General features: G+C 38.9%; 1 protein-coding gene across 1 annotated transcript in view; it reads right to left on the bottom strand.

Annotated features, from left to right (window-relative positions):
• LOC123389275 (protein eyes shut homolog) overlaps positions 1–18,913 on the bottom strand; it is a 108,423-nt gene that overhangs the window by 68,729 nt on the left and 20,781 nt on the right. The gene's annotated exons all lie outside the window — the stretch shown is intronic.

Below are 18,913 nucleotides of genomic sequence, written 5' to 3'. Positions count from 1 at the left end.
GTCTGTTAAATAAATAAATAAAAATCTTAAAAAAAAATCATTGGTGGTCAAAGTATTTGCCCAGGTGCTTTGTAAAGGTGATTGGCATCTGAGCACTGGCCATGACTTAGAGAGAATCTTGCAGCTTGAAATTGGGCTTTTCAAATCCTGTGATTTTGGAAAAGTCAAAGTCATAGGTCAGTGTGAGAAGGCCAAGACGCGGGCAGGCAACAGATCAGTTTCCATCATATTGTCATCAATGTCTGTCATTAATCACTGTCATCAATGACCAGAACGTTTTTTTAGGTAGAAATTGTTATGCCCCAATAATGGGTCCATGATTAAAGGAGCGAGACTGATACAAAGCGAAGGTCAAGCAAAGCTTTATTTCGTGCCAAGCATCAAGAATATAACCGAAAGTTTGGGGCCGCACCTCTTACAAGAGAGGGCGACCCTTCTCTGTTTCACAGTCTAGCTTTTAAGGGCAAAGGCCATGCGGTTGGGCCTGGCCACGCACAGGTGACCAATGAGATTGTAACACACACAGGAAACGCCACAGTGATACTAGGTGACCAATTGAGTTACAATTTACCCTAGTACACATTTGAACCAGCCTATCGCCTTGGTTGGAATTGACGCCCAAAAGGCTCCCAAAGGGCAGGGCCCACAGTCCTTGGTAACCCGGGAGACAGTATGCATCCCCCCACCGATCGGATGTCTCCACCTGGTCTGACCCACCCTGTATCTGGGCTTTGTTACCTGGAGCTGGTTTCTGGGACTTATTTTTAAGTGAATCCCCTGGGGGAAGGGGAGCAGGGACAGTTTAACTTTAATGAAAGCCTCTTGCTAAGTAGGTCCTTACCGAAATCTTTGTTTAAAAAAAAAAAAAAAACAAACATGTGTAGGGGCGCCTGGGTGGCTCCTTCAGTTAGATATCTGCCTTCTGCTCTTGACCTGGGGTCCTGGGATGGAGTCCCACACAGGGCTCCCTGCTCAGCAGGAAGCCTGCTGCTCCCTCTCCTACTCCCCCTGCTTGTGTTCCTGCTTTCACTGTCTCTCTCTCTGTCAAATAAATAAATAAATAAATAATATATATTTTTAATACCAAAGACTTTTTTTTCAAAGATTTTATTTATTTATTTGGCAGACAGAGATCACAAGTAGGCAGAGACACAGGCAGAGAGAGAGAGGAGGAAGCAGGCTCCCTGCTGAGCAGAGAGCCCGATGTGGGACTCGATCCCAGAACCCTGGGATCATGACCTGAGCCGAAGGCAGAGGCTTTAACCCACTGAGCCACCCAGGCACCCCAATAAATAAAATCTTTTTAAAAAAAAGTTTATTTTTGCTCTGTTACAATGCTTGTTAAAAAAACGAAAGCATGGGTTTCATGGGAATGAAACTGCAGGGAGATTTAGTAGAAACAGGAAATGGTTAAAAAACGAAGTTCAAGAGCCATGGTGGACAAAACAATTTAATTGAGGGGTACCGTTAGCCAGCTGGGCTTTCTGTCCTGCCTCTAATCTTGTTTCCAACTTTTCTCTTTGATTGCTCTGTTCTGTTTGTAAATAGTCCCAACCGGCTTCTATTTCCCCCACCCTGAGAGGATCACAGGAAACAGGAAGGGGGATGTTGATCCCTATCCCTGTCTGTTAGGGATGCTATTCCCAGATTAAAAGATGTTCCCAGGATCTATTCTCCCATCCAAGTACTAACCAGGCCCGACCCTGCTTAGCTTCCGAGATCAGACGAGATCGGGCGCGTTCAGGGTGGTATGGCCGTAGACCCAGGATCTATTCTTATTAGTTTGAGATAGCTTGACAGAGGGAAGAAGAGCTTGTTTTGATTACCCTTCATTGTTCTCTTCTCTAGAGAGGTTGCCTCTCCTAGGAAGTTGTAAAACTAGAATTTTTATAAGCCTTAAGAAATATCCCCACTCTGGTACCTATGTCTGGTTATAATTGTTTATACAGCAAATAATTGTACTATCCTGGGAAAAGTAATTCTACTTCTCAGAGGCTTTTATTTCTGTTTGCTTTGTGTAACTGTTAAAGTAGGGTAACTGTGTGGAATCAGCAGAATAAGATTTTGTTAAAATCTTACCAGTTTATTCCTTGGGATGTATGGCCTAGAATAAGTATTCTTTTTCTGAAAACTCACCAGCATCTCAGCATGATTTTGAGACATACCACCTCTTACATTTATTTATTCTTTTTAATCTAATGAAGTGATTTATGGTCTGTGTTCCAGAGACAATAGGCGAGGCTCTTTCTATCAGGGATTTCACTAGCTGTGGCCTCATAGATAGGATAGTTGAAGGAAATGAAATGTACTGGAATTGAAAGAAAATGAAAAACTGACAATGTTTGATGTTGCCGTTAAAACAATAGAATTCAACTAAATTTAATGTTAAAATAGAGGATTTTTTTGGGGGGGGATGACTTTTTAAATAATATATCTTCCTTATAATAATTTACAGTTGGGTCTACCTAAAAGTTTAGTACTACATTTGGGTTAGATCAAAACCTATACACCTTGTCCATATTTCACTGTCAGACTCTGTGCTGGATGCTGGTGACATAGATAACAGAGCACCATCCCAGCCCTCAAGGAACTAGTGTGTGGTCAACCAACTGATCCAAATGAACTGGATGGAAACTTGAGTTGGAAGCTGATGAGCAGCAATTCACCTGGCAGATAAAAAGGAAAGATCATTTCAGGTTGAAAGAATAGCATGTTTTCAGGTGAGGAGGCCCAAACATGTCATACTCAAAGAACTCATGGGGTATGCCAATTTTAAAATGAAGTATTAAAAGGAAAAGTACAAGGAAATGTAATGAGGTAGTCAGACAGGGGTCGAATTATGAAGGCCTTGACATTTTTTCCGTAGTCTTTGAGTTGCCTTTTAGAAATATCACCCTAGAGATGAAATGTGAAAGCAGGATTATTTGGAAAGAGCTAGAGGACCAAAGTTTGGTTTGAATGAAGAATGAAAATGAGGACTTTGGGGCGCTTGGGTGGCTCAATGGGTTAAAGCCTCTGCCTTCGGCTCAGGTCATGATCCCAGGGTCCTGGGATCGAGCCCGGCATTGGGCTCTCTGCTCAGTAGGGAACCTGCTTCCCTTCCTCTCTCTCTGCCTGCCTCTCTGCCTACTTGTGATTTCTGCCAATAAATAAGTTAAAAAAAAATCTTTTTTTTTTTTAAAGATTTTATTTATTTATTTGACAGAGAGAGATCACAAGTAGGCAGAGAGGCAGGCAGAGAGAGAGAGAGGAGGAAGCAGGCTCCCCGCCGAGCAGAGAGCCGATGCGGGACTCGATCCCAGCATTGGGCTGGGATCCACCCTGAGATCATGACCTGAGCCGAAGGCAGTAGCCCAACCCACTGAGCCACCTGGGCTCAGAATTACCGAAAGACAAAGCCCCTTGAAGTAAATCACAACTAAGGATTTAGAGAAATCACTTACCCGCCCAGATACAGGCGCCCTAAAAAAAAAATCTTAAAAAAAAAAAAAAAAGGGAATGAGGACTTTGATGATACCAAGAAATCCAATAGTTAGCTAAGCTTACACTGAATTGTAAATGTGAGGAAATTTATAGGTCAGTCATGAAAAAAGATAATGGTGTGATACTTATATAAACAGTGGACAGAAATGTGTTATCAGTTCTAGTATCCAATCAGAATAAGTTTATGAGACAATTTCAAACTACTGAAAAGAAGTACAATGTATACTGAAGACTGAGGATAATCGTGTGCACAGGAAAGGATTTGTCACACTCTGTATTTCTTAGTCTAATGCTATACTGTTGAACAGTGCAGACACCACATGTGGCTCTTGAGTACTTGACTTGTGTCTAGGCTAACTGAGAGGGCCTTGTACAGAGGAAAGAATGTAAAATATCTGTTTTTAAAAGAAGATTAATTTGAGAGAGAGACAGTGAGAACACGCATGTGCCATGGGGAGGGGCAGAGGGGGAGAGAGAGTCTCAAGCAGATTCTGTGCTGAGCTGGAGCCTGATGTGGGGCTCTACCTCACTGACCCTGAGATCATGACCTAAACCAAAACCGTGAGTTTGATACCTGGCTGCACCACCCAGGTGCCCCAAGAATGTAAAATATCTTGTTAATAATATTTTATATGCATTAAATATTGAGTCAAATAAAATATCTTATTAAAATAAATTTCACCTGTCTCTTTATTTTTAAAAATGTGGCTACTAAGAAACAAAATTACACAGCAGCTGATATTCTAGTAACCAACACTGCAGAGAGAACCACCTGTATCTGGGCAGGTAAGTGATTTCTCTAAATCCTTAGTTGTGATTTACTTCAAGGGGCTTTGTCTTTCGGTAATTCTGAGCCAGTGAAAAGATAGGGTTTCTAAGGGGAAGAATGGGAATCAGGAGAAGGGGTCAAAGGATGTCCATCCCAGTATGAAGAGGCTCCTGTGTCCTCACCTACGTGATCTCCATCCTGCTGGATCAGGCAGGAGAACATGCCGGGACCCAGATTCCAGAAAGAGGATTTTCAGCCTTACAAATGTTTCTTTCCAGTTCTTGAAAGTAAGCCTTTAATGATCTTCAACCAGGCAACATTTGGTTAATTTGATTACTCTGTTACACAAATTCCCAGATCAGACTTCTAGAAGCGTCAGTCGTCATCAAATCAGTAGATTGAACAGATTGTAATGGGAATATTTTAGGGCTATTAAGTGAATTTTTTTTTTTCTTTTGTAATCCCTAGTTGCCTCATGGTTTCCGTATGTGAACGTCTGCATTTTTTTCTTTAGTACTTTTAAAGTTACAGCAGTAGAAAGGAACCATGAGGAAGGAAGGAGCATGCTGGGAGTTGAACTAAATATTAATTATTTAGTGTGTGGAAGAAGGGAGCAGAATCACTAACAGAAGTCTGGGAACATTTCAGGCAGTCAGAAAGCCTTATGTATCTCAGCATCACCTAGGGTCATTAAAAATTCTACAAACCTTCAATGATAGGAGAACGTTATAATCTTTTCTGCAATATAGTGCTTGGTTGCAGGCTCAACATGGAATCTTTGCATAACATATCACATTACGCTCACCGGAGACAGCTTAGCAAAAACTACCACAAAAAGGGTATAAACTTTTGTCTTCTAGAACATTTACTATGGCAAAATTTTCTTATTCCCCATCAGGACAGAGAAACAGTCTGTGAATGTTTTAAATGTAACTGTACTTTTTTATTTTAAAAATACGCTCTGTTTAGTCCTCTCGCCTGAATTGTTGACATTTTTGCACAGGAATGACCAAGATGGGCTCCCGGGATGTGGGAAGGAGACATATAGAAGAGCTCAGACTGCAGAACACCTTCCTTTCAACGCTGCAATCAGTGATGCCTCCTGAAGCCCACTGGCTGGTCGTGACGTATGGCATTATGAGGTATTACACGTCCTGGTGATTGAGGAGAGGCCCCTGGACGCAGCCAGCTCAGACTCCATTTTGGATTTCCTCACTTTCTATGTAAATTTGGGTGAGGTGAGCTTCTCTGTTTGAGTTTCTTCCAGTGTAAGATGAGGATAGTAAGAATGTCCACCTTTGTGTGAAGAATGAGAAAAGTATGTGGCTGAAGGAAACACATCAGAGCTAACCTCACACTTCAAGTGGATAAGCCTCTTGCACAAACTCTGTAATCCCACTTCATTTTACCAGTCAAGTCACGAAGGCGACTAATTTATGCCTCTTCTTTCCCCCTCTAACACCTAACATTCATCATTTCTCAATGAATGATCTTGCTTCTTATTTCACAGAAGAAAATCAACTAAGAGCAGAGAACTACCCCAGTCTTCTGCCATCAGCTCCTCCTTGCTTCGGAGCTTGAATTTTGATTCCGATGTTCTGCCTTTCCTCTGGTTACCAGGCTGACGCTGCCTGGGTATCAGATCCACCCTTCATTTACTTAACGGCACCATCTCCGCAATCCTGTCCCACTTCCTTGGGGGAGACACCAAATTTTTCTTCTCTACTGAATCATTCTCTTCAACACCAATTATGCTAAAGTATCTCCATCTGAAAAAAACTGCTTTCCTCTGCTTTAGCTCTACATTCCTCTCTAGCTGCTTCTTGTTTTTCCGTCTGTCATTCTAGTAAGAGTGTTCTAAAGGAGTATCTCTGTTGACTTTCTTTCTTCTTTGTTTCTTTGTTTCTTCTTTCATTACCCATTCACTCTTGATTTCATTCTAGTCAGCTTATCTTCTCTCTTTCCGTTAGAACTTCCGATGTCAAGGTCACCAGTGGCCACCATCTTTTCAAATTCAATGCCAATTCTCTGTTCTCTTCTTATTCAAAATCTCAGGAGCAGTTGGCAGTTGATTATTTCTTTTTTCTGGAAATTGTTTCTTCACTTATCATCATGATATTCTTCTCTGCTAGTATTCTTCTGCCTGCAACTGCTGTTCTCATTCTCCTTTTCTTTCAGTTGTCTCCATCTGCCATCACTCTCTTATCTCCTTGTATGAACCCCCTACAGCAGGATGACTCCTGAATAAGCGTCTGTATCCTTGACTTCTTTTCAGAGCGCCACATTCCTATATCCAACTACCTACTGGATATTTGACATACATTTGTATGACCAATGAGAATCTTAAACTGACCATATACAAGACAGAACTCTTTATTCTCATATCCTTATAACCTCTCCTCCCAATCAAATCTCTCCCCCAGTCTTCTCTCTCTTTTTTCCTGTTTTATTTACTTGAGAGAAAGAGAGAGAGAGAGAGAGAGAGAGAGAGAGAGAGAACACACAAGCAGGGGGAGAGGGAGAGGAAGATAACTCCCCGCTGAGCAGGGATCCCAATGTCCCAATGCAGGGCTTTATCCCAAGACTTTGGGATCATGACCAGAGGTGAAGGCATACACTTAACCGACTGAGTCACCCAGGCGTCCCTTCTCTGTCTTTGTTCAGAACAAAAGCTAGTCACAACCTAAATTTTTTCTTTCTCTGCCACATCAACCAGTTGGTTGGAAAATTCTGTTCCTTTTCAAAATAATCTCCTGAATCTCACAGCTTCTCACCACCTCCATCAATGCCACCAAAGTCTACTGCGCAATTCTCTCTACTCTGGACTACTACTGGCTTCTTAACTGGTCTCTTTTGCCACCTTTGTCCCCTTGGTGTCTCTTTTTTGTATTGTAGCTAGTGTGTTCTTTAAATATTAATTGCATATTTAAAAGTCCTCTAGTGTTTTCCCTTGAATTTTGAAACAAAACAAACAAAACAAAACAAAAAACAACTCTTCAGGATAGACTCAAATCCTTATTCTCCTAATTTATTTTATACCCCTTTCTTCTTGCTCATTCTGCTCCAACCTTGCTAACTTCTTTGTGTTTCTTAAATAAACCAAATATGCTCCGAGTTCAGGACTTCTGGTTCTCTAGTTCCAATGCTCAAACATCCTCTCCCTCACTTTCCCCAAGACTGTGGACAAGTATCCCCTCTTCACAGGGGTCTTCTCTGACCACCCTACAAAATTATTAATTCCTCCTACCCCCATCATTCTCTAGTTTTTTAACCTCCTCAGTTTACTACAGCCTATTTACATAATATGTTATTTATTTTTTACTCTCTCTCTCCCCCCAATTTTTTTTTTTTTTTTTTTTTTTTTTTTTTACTGTCTCAATCCCTTAGACTGTAGGGCTCATCAGTGCAGAGAACTTACCTGTCTTTCACCAACTCCAGGGTGTACAACAGTGCCTTGACTCAAGTGGGTATGGAATACATCTTTATCAAATAGTTGAGTGGATACATATAAGGGGCTTACCATAGTGTTGAAAAAATGGTAACACTGATGTGTTATTTTTCTGTGGTTATTGTTTATTTAATATCTTAATTGTTCTGCTCTTATGTCACTAAAGAAAGAATTGGATCTGTTGGATGAAGTTGGGAAAAAGAATTTCTATACTATCACCAATGCTAACCATTACTTGTTTGATTTTTTTCCCCATTTTTCTAGTCTTTTGCTTCTAAAGAATAAGGATATTTCTGGATGTTTACAAAGATATTAGAATCTTAATTTTCAAGTATGGGCAAAAATTAAAATAACATTCTATAGTGATACTGAAAATCAAGGAAGATACCCCCAACTTCACAAATCAGTAGTTTTTTGTGACTAAGTTGAATAAATATAACTATAATTTCATAAGATTTTTCTTCTAAAATTGTTTTATGTTTAATATTTGATAATAGTTTCTTCTGAACTTATAAGATAAAAACACTGTTTCTTGGGGCAGCTGATAGTTTTTGACAGAAATTTTTGGTTTTTACGTGGCAAAATGTCTGTATGATTCCCTCACAGTCTTGTTTAAAATTTTACAATATGGACTTGAGAAAAGTGCCTTAAGTTCATTAAAGAATTTTTCAAAATGTACAGTTATTTCAGAATAGACTGTCTTGTCCAAATCTATTTTTCTAAAATAAAGCTCTTTGCTCTATTTTTATATAAATAGAAATGACAAGAAGGAAATAAAATAAAACTGGTTGATTTTTTCACTTGGATTCTGTTTTCTATATAGGCTGCTGTATATAACCTTAGCCGACTGGACACCAGGGAGCGCTGAGCTGGTAAAATTGCAGTTCAGTTCTTTCCTCCTCTATTATGTATTTTAATGAAGCAAGCAGATGGTAGATGGATTTTCCCCTGGAAACTGCTGATTTTGAAAGACTTTGGTATGCCAGTTTTGCAAGCATGGTGTTTAGCAGCACAGACTACCTCGAAATATACATTTAACTCTGCCAGGAAAAAAAATTCGTATATCCTTAGGCAGATGGGTGAATTTGCAAAAATACAAGACCACTGTTCGCCTCGCCAGCTGTCTTTTGTAGGTTTGAGGTGTAAACATCTTTCTTCTCTCTTTGTTCTTAAGTTCTTCTTAGTAAGACAGCAATAGATTTAGCTCAATATCCTGCATAAATGCAATTAGGGTATAAAACCATTTATACGACCACTGTTGTTTCTACTTCTTTTCTTTTCTTTTCTTTTCTTTAGATTTTATTTATTAGATGGAGAGGCAGGCAGAGAGAGAGAGAGATAGAGAGGGAAGCAGGCTCCCTGCTGAGCAGAGAGCCCGATGCGGGACTGGATCCCAGGACCCTGAGATCATGACCTGAGCTGAAGGCAGCGGCTTAACCCCCTGAGCCACCCAGGCACCCTGTTGTTTCTATTTCTGTTGTTGAATAAGTTCCTTGTCCAGCATGCTTCCACACCATTCCGTGTTAACATTTAGAAATAAAAAAGTGGTAACCTACAAATGTGATTTCATTTATTTATTTATTTTTCTCTAAATATCTTTTAAAAATTATTATTATTAACATATAATGTATAATGTGTTGCAGGGGTACAGGTCTGGACTCATCAGTCTTACACAGCACTCACCACAACACATAAAATGAAAAATAAGTTTCTTCTAAGATGTCATTAACAGTAATAAGTGATGGTGACTTTTACAGAAAACATACTTACCTATTCTTTCTGAACTCAAGATAATACTCAATACATGAATAAAATCAAGCTCTCTATTCAAATGGACAGAAAATATTCAATTCACCCTCAGGTATGAACATGAAATAAATATCCTTGATTGATTGCCCATTCCTGTTCATACTAAATCATTCAAACATTCTATGTAGATACAGAGTTCTACCATTCTCACTTCTTTAATTGTCAGAGAAAAGCTAAGAACAAACAGAATTTTACAGTAGGATAAGAAAACTGATGAAAATATGGATCAGCATTATTTCCACCAGGAGAAGAAATGGCAAATGATCAGAATCCAAAGCGGCACATTCTTTTTAGATGTGTAAATCTTAGAAATTAGTGCCATCTTCTGGCTTCTCGAAGTACTGCTTTCAATCTGAACCAGATAATGGGATTTTCACAGGACCATGAAATGTCAAAGAAGAAGAAAAACTCCCAAAAGATATGGGTCACATTGTAGCTCTGCGTTACATCTTATGGCATACACTTTGAGAAGGGTCTCATGTATCATGTATCCATCATTCACATTACATAAACAGTGCAGATTTATACCAGATTAAATATGCTTTGTAGTTAGTTTACTGTGATAAAGCAAAACTCCCAGATATCATACATGGAATATTTGAGAACTGAATGTGTTTGGAACACTTTTCTCATTCCTAAGTCCTGAATTTCTTCATTTTAATGGATTCCTAGTTAAGAAATTAAGAAACATCAAAGTTGGAGTAGGTCATCATTCAAATTCAGGAGAAATTAAAAAAAAAACATCTTTTTAATCTATTATTTTTTAAGTCATGGAAATATAAATGTATTTTTATATACTCCAAAGTAATACAAACAATAGCAATGATAAGAACTACTACGTTCTAGTTGCTAGGTGTTCTCTCACAACTGTTTTATTTCTCAAGGTGGCCCCATGAGGTGTTCTTACTCTTGTATTTCTGTCTTATAGATGGGGCTCAGACAGGTGAGGTCACACAGCTAAAAAATGGCAGTCATTCTGAAACCCAACTCGTCTGACTCCAAAGCCTGAGCTCTTTCTAATGATGGCTGGGATATTTATAATGTTGGCTGAATAAAAGTTATTGGTAGATATTTATATTATTAAAATTTATACCCAAATTAATTTCATACAAATTAGTCTTATTTCCTTGCCCAAGTCTTAGTCCATGCACTCATGAAAATTAGCAGTAATCTTACATTTCCTCTTCCATATTTAATAGAAATGTAAATACATTTAATTGCCTTGCAGTGTCAATTATTTAACTGGTGCTCAGTATATACCAGTGAATTTATCAATAGATAAGTTTGAATAGGAGTTTAATTACTTGATAATATGCAGAGAATATAAATAAAAAAATAGTGGTTAAAAAGATCAGTAGGGGCCCCTGGGTGGCTCAGTCGTTAAGTATCTGCCTTCCTCTCAGGTCATGATCCCAGAGTCCTGGGATTGAGTCCCACATCTGGCTCCCTGGTTAGAGGGAAGCCTGCTTCTCCCTCTCCTACTCCCTCTGCTTGTGTTCCTTCTCTTATTCTCTCTCTCTGTCAAATAAATAAAATCTTTAAAAAACAAAAAAAAACCAAAACAAAACCAAAATACAACCAACAGAGGTCTCTCAGGGACTTTGGGTTATCCAGTGTCAATCCATATTCTTTCTCTAGCACATGCATTTTCAAATTAAAATGTCCTTCTGTGACAAAGGAACCAAGAATATACATTGGGAATAGGACAGTCTCTTTAATAAATGGTGCAGGGAAAACCGGACAGCCACATGAAAAAGAATGAAACTAGACCACTATCTGATATTGTACACAAAAATCAAATAAAAATGGATTAAATATTTGAATGTAAGACCAGAAACCATAAAACCCCTTGAAGAAAACATAGATGGTAAGCTCCGTGACATTGGTCTTGGCAATGATTTTTTTGTATTTGAGACCAAAGGCAAATGCAACAAAAGCAACAATAAGCAAATGGGACTATAACAAGCTAAAAGTTTTCTGCACAGCAAAGGAAACTAACAGCAAAATAAAAAGGCAAACTCCTAAGTGGGAGAAAATATTTGCAAATCATATAGCTGACAAGTGGTTAATGTCCAAAATATAAAAAAAATTCATACAACTCAATAGCAAAAAAATTTCTCATTTAAAATTGGGCAGAGGACCTGAATGGGCATTTTTTCAAAGAAGACATACACATGGCCAACTGGCAGTACTAATCAGGGAAATCCAAATCATAACAGCAGTGAGATACCACCTCACATTTGTTAGTGTGGCTATTCTCAAAAACACAAGCAATAACAAGTGTTGGCCAGGTTGCGGAGAAAAGGCAACCTTGTGAGTTGCTGGTGGGAGTATAAATTGGAGCAGTGAAAAACAACATGGAGTTTTCTCAAAAAGTTAAAAATAGAACTAACCATATGATCCAGTAATTCTTCATCTGGGTATTTATCCAGATAAAATGAAAACGCCGACTAAAAAAGACACACACACATGCCTATATTCACTGCAACATTATTTATAACAGTCGAGATATGGAAACAATCTAAGTGTCCATTGTCGGATGAATTGATAAAGAAAATGTGATGTATATATGGACAGTGGAACATTATTCAGCCATAAAAAAGAAGGAAATCTCGTCCGTGACATTATGGATGGACCCTGATGGCATTAACCTAAGTGAAATAAGTCAGACAGGGAAAGACAAACACTGTTGATCTCACTTATGTATGAGATCTCAATGTATGAGATCAATAGCAAAAAAACTTCTCATTTAAAATTGGGCAGAGGACCTGCCCAATTCAGCCATAAAAAAGAAGGAAATCTCGTCCTTCAAACAAAACCAAGCTCATAAACCTAGAGAACGGACGGGTGGTTGCCAGAAGCAGGAGGAAGGGGGACAAAATATGTGAAGGGGTTTAAAAGGTACAAGCTTCCAATTATAAAATAAATAAGTCACAGGGATGTACCATAGAGGATGCTAGCCATAGTCAATGACACTGTACCGCATATTTGAAAGTTGGTAAGAGAGTAGATCTTGAAAGTTCTCAGCATATGAAGAAAATTTTATGACTATGCATGGTGACTGGTGTTAGACTTATTGTGGTGGTCATTTTGCAATATATAGAGATAAGTAATCACTATACTGCACACCTGAAATGAATATAGTATTGTATGTCAATTATATCTCAATAAAAACAGCAAGCAAAACAAAATAAAAACTTCCTCTGACATAATGCAATAATCCTATATAATTTTTTAAAGCCATTCTCTTTTCCAAAATGGAGTCTTTTTAAAGTCTTTTCTTTTATTGCATTTTGTTCCAAATCCAAGATCTCTGCAGAGTGGCCATTTCTTCTCATTGCATGTTGTGATTCCGTCCTGTCATGGATAAGGTCTCAACAATACTAAACCTGAGTACTTTCCATAAAGACCAGTCTCCCACGATTGCTGTAATGGTATGTGTGATTTTTCTTGGTGATAGAATCAAAGGTGCTGCTCATACTGTTGTGGTTTGCTGCCCATGAGAGCCCACAAGAGGTGGTCCATAGGAAGGAAATTGATATGGATAGTTAATCTTAATGCAGGGAACCAGAAAGACAGATGATGTTGGTGAGGTCACCCAGACACCAGTGGTAGCTGAACAGGTGAAGGCAGCTGCCATCACTAAGCCTGACAGGACAAAGGGAAGGGCCAGTGTTTTTAAAAGCCCCAAAGCCAGACTACCTGGTGGGAGCCTTTACTGGGGCTGTTCATCAGGACATGGGACCATGGATGGGGAGGTCTGGAACTAGAGCGGATATGGCTACTGGCAGACAAGCTACCAGAAGCAGCGGAGTGGGGAATAAATACTGTGTCTGTTCTCTTCCTTCTGCTGAACCCTCATCCAGTTTTCTTCTTCTGGTGGGGAAAATGTAGTCTGCACATGTCTGAGACATGGATCTCAGAGAAAACAGGCAAACAAAACACATTGCAATGAAGGGAACACCGAGGCTACAATCCTTATTTCCAGAACTGGTCAGAACTCCACCTCTGACCTTATAACTCTCCTCCTCGAACACTGTCTCTTTTCAGGTAGGGACAGCAAATTCAAATCCTTCCCTCTGTGTTCGTACAGGAACTGTGACACGGATGAGATTCTATACCTGGTGTGGTGACGCAAGCCTTCATGCCTTAGAGCCCCAGCCACGGTGGGCCTGCTGTCTAGGGCTTCATGAGGCCTCTGTCAACTCTTAACACTAGATGTGGGAGGCAGGATCCCAGAGTGGACTTCTCACTTTCATATGTGTGCCTGTGTGTCCGTGTGTGTTACACCTACATCATGGCCTCCATTAGCACTCTAGTGAAGTCAAGGGCAACCCTCCTCAGAATAAGGATTCTAGGGGTGCCTGCATGGCTCAGTCAGTTAAGCATCTGCTTTCAGCTCAGGTCATGATCTCAGGATCCTGGGATTGAGTCCTACATGATGGGCAGGGGTGAGGGGGGGCGGTCCCTGCTCAGTGGGGAGTCTGCTTCTCCATCTCCCTCTGTCCCTCCCCGTTGCTTGTCCTCTCAATTTCTCAAATAAATAAATACAAATCTAAAAAAAAAAAAAAAGAACACAACATTTCTAGATACACAAAGTAAAATACACAGGATTATAAAATAAGCCACTTTTTGGAAATATACTTAATAAAATTTAACAACAACTTTGTAATAAAGTAAAATTATCCTTCCTTCATACAAGATTTAGCAGCAGGTATAATAACCCCAGCAATTTCAAATGGGAAGGAACACAAAACTATTTTAGTATAGTATATAACAAATTGTAATATAAAGAGATCTGATTTCTCTCAGTGACAAAGCACAGTTACTGCTGATAACTACTGTGATTTGTCGCTGCCATTCATAATAAGAATTTGTTAAATTTCTGTTGGAGGTGGTAAGAAGTTGTAACTTTTTTCCTCATCCACATTCACAGCTTCTTTGACCTAGAGAGTAACCCGAATTCCGCCAGAATACTTTTCCTCACCTGCCAGCTCATTCTCCCAATTCAGTGTTTGCTTAAAGTTTCCCTTCTTACTGAGGTCTATCTTGTCCTACTTCACTCATTATATTTAATGGCACCTTTCCCCTGTGCCATTTTAAAAATGGCACTTTAAAAATGCTGTCTTGACCCAGTTTGGGGACCCTGGTTAGAGGCTGGTCAGTTCCTTCCCTGAGAAGCTGCGTCCACACTCGCAAACACTTCACTTGCTGGGCTCCACACCATTTATGCATCACCTTAACGCCTTGGGACCAGGTACCAGACAATAGGAACAGTGACTATTTCTCACAGTTCAAGATATTATTCAGGACAGCCAATTCACAGGGCTCCCTTAAAATCTAACAACTCACCCTAGTTGCCACATATAAGCTGTCTTCTCTACCTCTGGCTTGCTGTACTCTGTCTTTGGTACACAACCCAGTGTGTGGCCCTGTTTAACAACCTTCTTTTGTTTGGAGCTGCAGTAGCCAAATGTTTCACCTTTCATCCATCTAAGTGTATTGTCCTGCCTTCAAAAAAAATCTCCAAATCTTATGATAAGACAACTTAATTTCTCCCTGGCATTCCTTTTCTCTCTTTTTCTTCTCTACTTTTTTGTTTGTTTGGCCTTTAGTACTCATTATCTTTTAACAATTCCCCAGCATGTCTCAGCCCACAATGGAGTGAAAAGTGTGAGGCAAAATTTCATTTTTGTTCTTTGTTGTGTCCCAAGCACTTGAACAGTGTCTGACACATAACAGGCTCTCTATACACATGTATCGAACGGATGCATGAATCTCCATCCCGTGCCTATTGCGATCAGTCACTCTGGGCAACATCTTCAGTTGAAGGAAAACAACCTTTTTGTACATGAACACAGTATACGAGAAGCCTAAAGTGGGAGATGGCTATTGTAGTTTCTAATTCAATGGGAACATTACTGGGTCTCTTGGTAAGAGCTTTTCTCTTTTGTAGGCCAAAAGCTTCTAAGTTAGTGGAGCTCAGACTCATAGAAAAGGGAAAAGTTGTGAGTAGGTCTTCAGGGGTAATTATGAGAGGGATTGCCCTCTACAACCCCATGGTTTCTGAATCCGTGTAACATGGCTGCAGGAGATAGAGCACTGCGTATCAGTCATGGTGTCAAAGCATACGTGGCATCTTGCAAAACAGCATATGATCTTGAAAGGGGCCCAGGAGGTGCTGTCATAGACTATTCTGCCATTCTAAAAAACCAAAAGCTAACATAAACTAATGGGATTCTATCAAAATAATAAGCTTTTGCACAGTGAAGGAAACCATCAACAAAACAAAACGGCAAACTACAGAATGGGAGAAGATATTTGCAAGTGATCTATCTGATTAGGGGTTAATATCCAAAATACATACAGAACTTATGCAACTCAATACCCAAAACATAACCTGATTAAGCAATCAGCAGAGGATCTGAATAGATTTTTTTTTCCAAAGAAGACATACAGATGGCTGACAAACACATGAAAAGATGCTCAACAGCAATGAGCGTTACAGAAATGCAAATCAAAACCACAATGAGCTATCACCTTACATCTGTCATGTGGCTAAAATTAAAAAAAAAAAAAGCAGGTAAGAGATAGCAAGTGTTAATAAGATTGTGGAGAAAAAAGAACTCTTGTACACTGTTGGTGGCAATGTAAATTGGGACAGCCACTGTGGAAAACATTTGGAGGTTCCTCAAAAAATTAAAAATGGAAATGCCATATAATCCAAATTTTCACTACTGGATATTTACCTGAAGAAAACAAAAACACTAATTTGAAAAGATATATACATCCCTATGTTTATTGCAACATTATTTATAATAACAAAGATATGGAGGCAGCCTTACAGTCCACTAATAGATGATAAGGAAGATGTGGTCTAGGTACACGATGGAATATTATGTTGCCATTGAAAAGAATGAATCTTGCCATTTGCAAAGACATGGATGGACCTAGAGAGTACCAAATGACTAATGAACAACAACAACAACAACAAAAAGCAAAATCAGACCTATAAATACAGAGAACAAACTGATGGTTGCCAGAGGGGAGAAGGGTTGTGGGGATAAGCAAAATGGGTGACTGGGAGTGGGAGAGCCAGGCTTCCAGTACAGAATGAATAAGTCATGGGGATAAAAGGCACAGTATCAGAAATATAGTCAATGATACTCTAACAGTGTTATATGGTGACAGATGGTAGCTACTTGTGGTTTAGCATCCCATAATGTATAAACTTGTAGCATCACTGCATTGAATGCCTGGAATTAACATAACATTCTAGATCAACTATATTAAAAAACAAAAAACAAAAATCCAACTGCTTTTTCATAAGACCAGTATCTGTCATTGCTTGATTTCTTTTTTTTCTTGTTAAAAAAACCAATCCCATTGATTAGAAACAATGTTGCTCAGAATACCATGATGTTTCATGCTGTGTGGACTGAGTTATCAGTAGAAGTGCTGGTAGAAGCATGACTAGTAGAGCAAATGATCAGGATAATAGGGCAAGTTCTTGCTGTTACTGCAATGTAATCAAGAGGCCGCTGGTGGCTGGCTGGTGTCCCTGCAGCCCTGAGACTGTATCAAGAGTCAGGATTGTTTATAGCCAAATGAAGAGTCAGAAGGGCCACTTCTCAAGTTTCTTTTTTGTTTTTGTTTTTTTCTTGTTTATTTGACAGCGAGAGAGACAGAGAGAGAGGAAACACAAGCAGGGGGAGCGGGAGAGGGAGAAGCAGGTCCCCCACTGAGCAGGAAGCCCGATGCAGGGCTCAATCCCAGGACCCTGGGATCACGACCTGAGCTAAAGGCAGACACCTAACGACTGAGCGACTCAGGCACTCCCTGAAGTCATTCTTATTAAGCAAATTCTTATTAAGCAAAGTCAACTTTGAGGCCGTGCATGGCCTCAGACTCCTCTGCCAAAGCCATTTCCATGGACTGCATTCTAAATCCTCTAACAACTCCTATTTCTTCCATCAAAAACCATGTGTAATATTTTCTCACATCCCTTCCAGTCATAGGTGTCATCGCTTTTTCTAGGTTGGATGAGTGATTTGTCTAGATACTACTTCAATCACATTTCTCCAATTACTAGGGAGTTTGAACACCCTTTACATGTTGGCTATCTGCGTACTCTTTAGTGAAACATGTTAGTTTCCCTACCTCATTTTTTCTTTTATCTTTATTTTCAGAATGCTTAAGAACACTCTCGCTATTATATCCTTTTTCTATCACATTGCAAATCGTTTCTCCAAGCCTATTGTTGACTTTAGATGTGATACTCTTTGCAACTTAAAAGTTTATTTAAAAAAAAATTATCCAAATATTTTTCTTTATAGCTCCAAAATTTTCTGTCTTGATTAAGAAACTTTTCTTTATCCATGGATTGTACATATAGTTTCCAAGATTTGGTTCTAAGATATTTATATTTTATATTTAAAATATTATATTTTAATACATAATATATTATATTATTATATATTATATATTATAATATATTAGATTTATATTTTATATTTACATCTTTAATAATTTTAGATTTCATTTTAGTACATAATGTAAGAGAGAGCCGACTTCATTTTTTTCCAGTTGGAGAACAGGTTGTGCCAGCTCCATTTATTACAGAAGGCATTTTCTCAGAATTGAATAAGGCAGCAATTTTATTCTCTAGTGCATTATCCTATATACTGGGATCTCTTGCTGGGTTGTCTCTTTGACCTATTGTCCTATTTGTATCTTACTATGGCAGGACCATATTAATAATGATGATGGTGGTTTAATGTGCATTCTTTTATCTGTCAAGGCAAGCTGTCCTCCTGTTTCTTCTCTTTAAAATATTTTTATAGGATGGGGCACCTGGGTGGCTCAGTCAGTTGTCTGCTCAGGTCATGATCCCAGGGTCTTGGGATCAAGCCCCACATCCAGCTCCCTGCTTGGGGCGGGGGTGGGGGGTGGGGAGCCTACCTCTCCCTCTTCCTCTCCTCCCCTCTTACTGCTCCCTAGCTCCCTCTTTATCTCAAATAAATAAATAAAATCTTAACAAATATTTTTACTGGATCTTAATGGGCTGCTTATATATATATTATTCTATATAAGGTCCAAAAGCTTTGAAATTTTATTGGAATTATATTTTTTATATACTATATTTGAGAAAACATTTTTGGTATTTTCTTCTCATCCAGGAATGTGGTATTTTTTTCTCTAGCCGTTCATGTGTCATTTTATAATCCCTAAGGTTTTATAATGTTCTACACAGAAGTCCTGGACCTTTCTCATGATATGTATTCTAAATATTTTGTGATATTTTTGGTCGTAATTGTGAATGAAAATAATTTTTTACTCCTTCACATAGCTTGGTTTTATTGATGTAGCAAGATATTAAACTAGAAGTTGCAGCTAAAATACAA

Source organism: Mustela putorius, unplaced genomic scaffold, assembly GCF_011764305.1.
Source record: "Mustela putorius furo isolate JIRA1106 unplaced genomic scaffold, ASM1176430v1.1 tig00003969_pilon_pilon_pilon, whole genome shotgun sequence".
Taxonomy (NCBI): domain Eukaryota; kingdom Metazoa; phylum Chordata; class Mammalia; order Carnivora; family Mustelidae; genus Mustela; species Mustela putorius.
The sequence above is the reverse complement of the archived record's forward strand: the minus strand, read 5'-3'. Positions and strand labels throughout refer to the sequence as shown.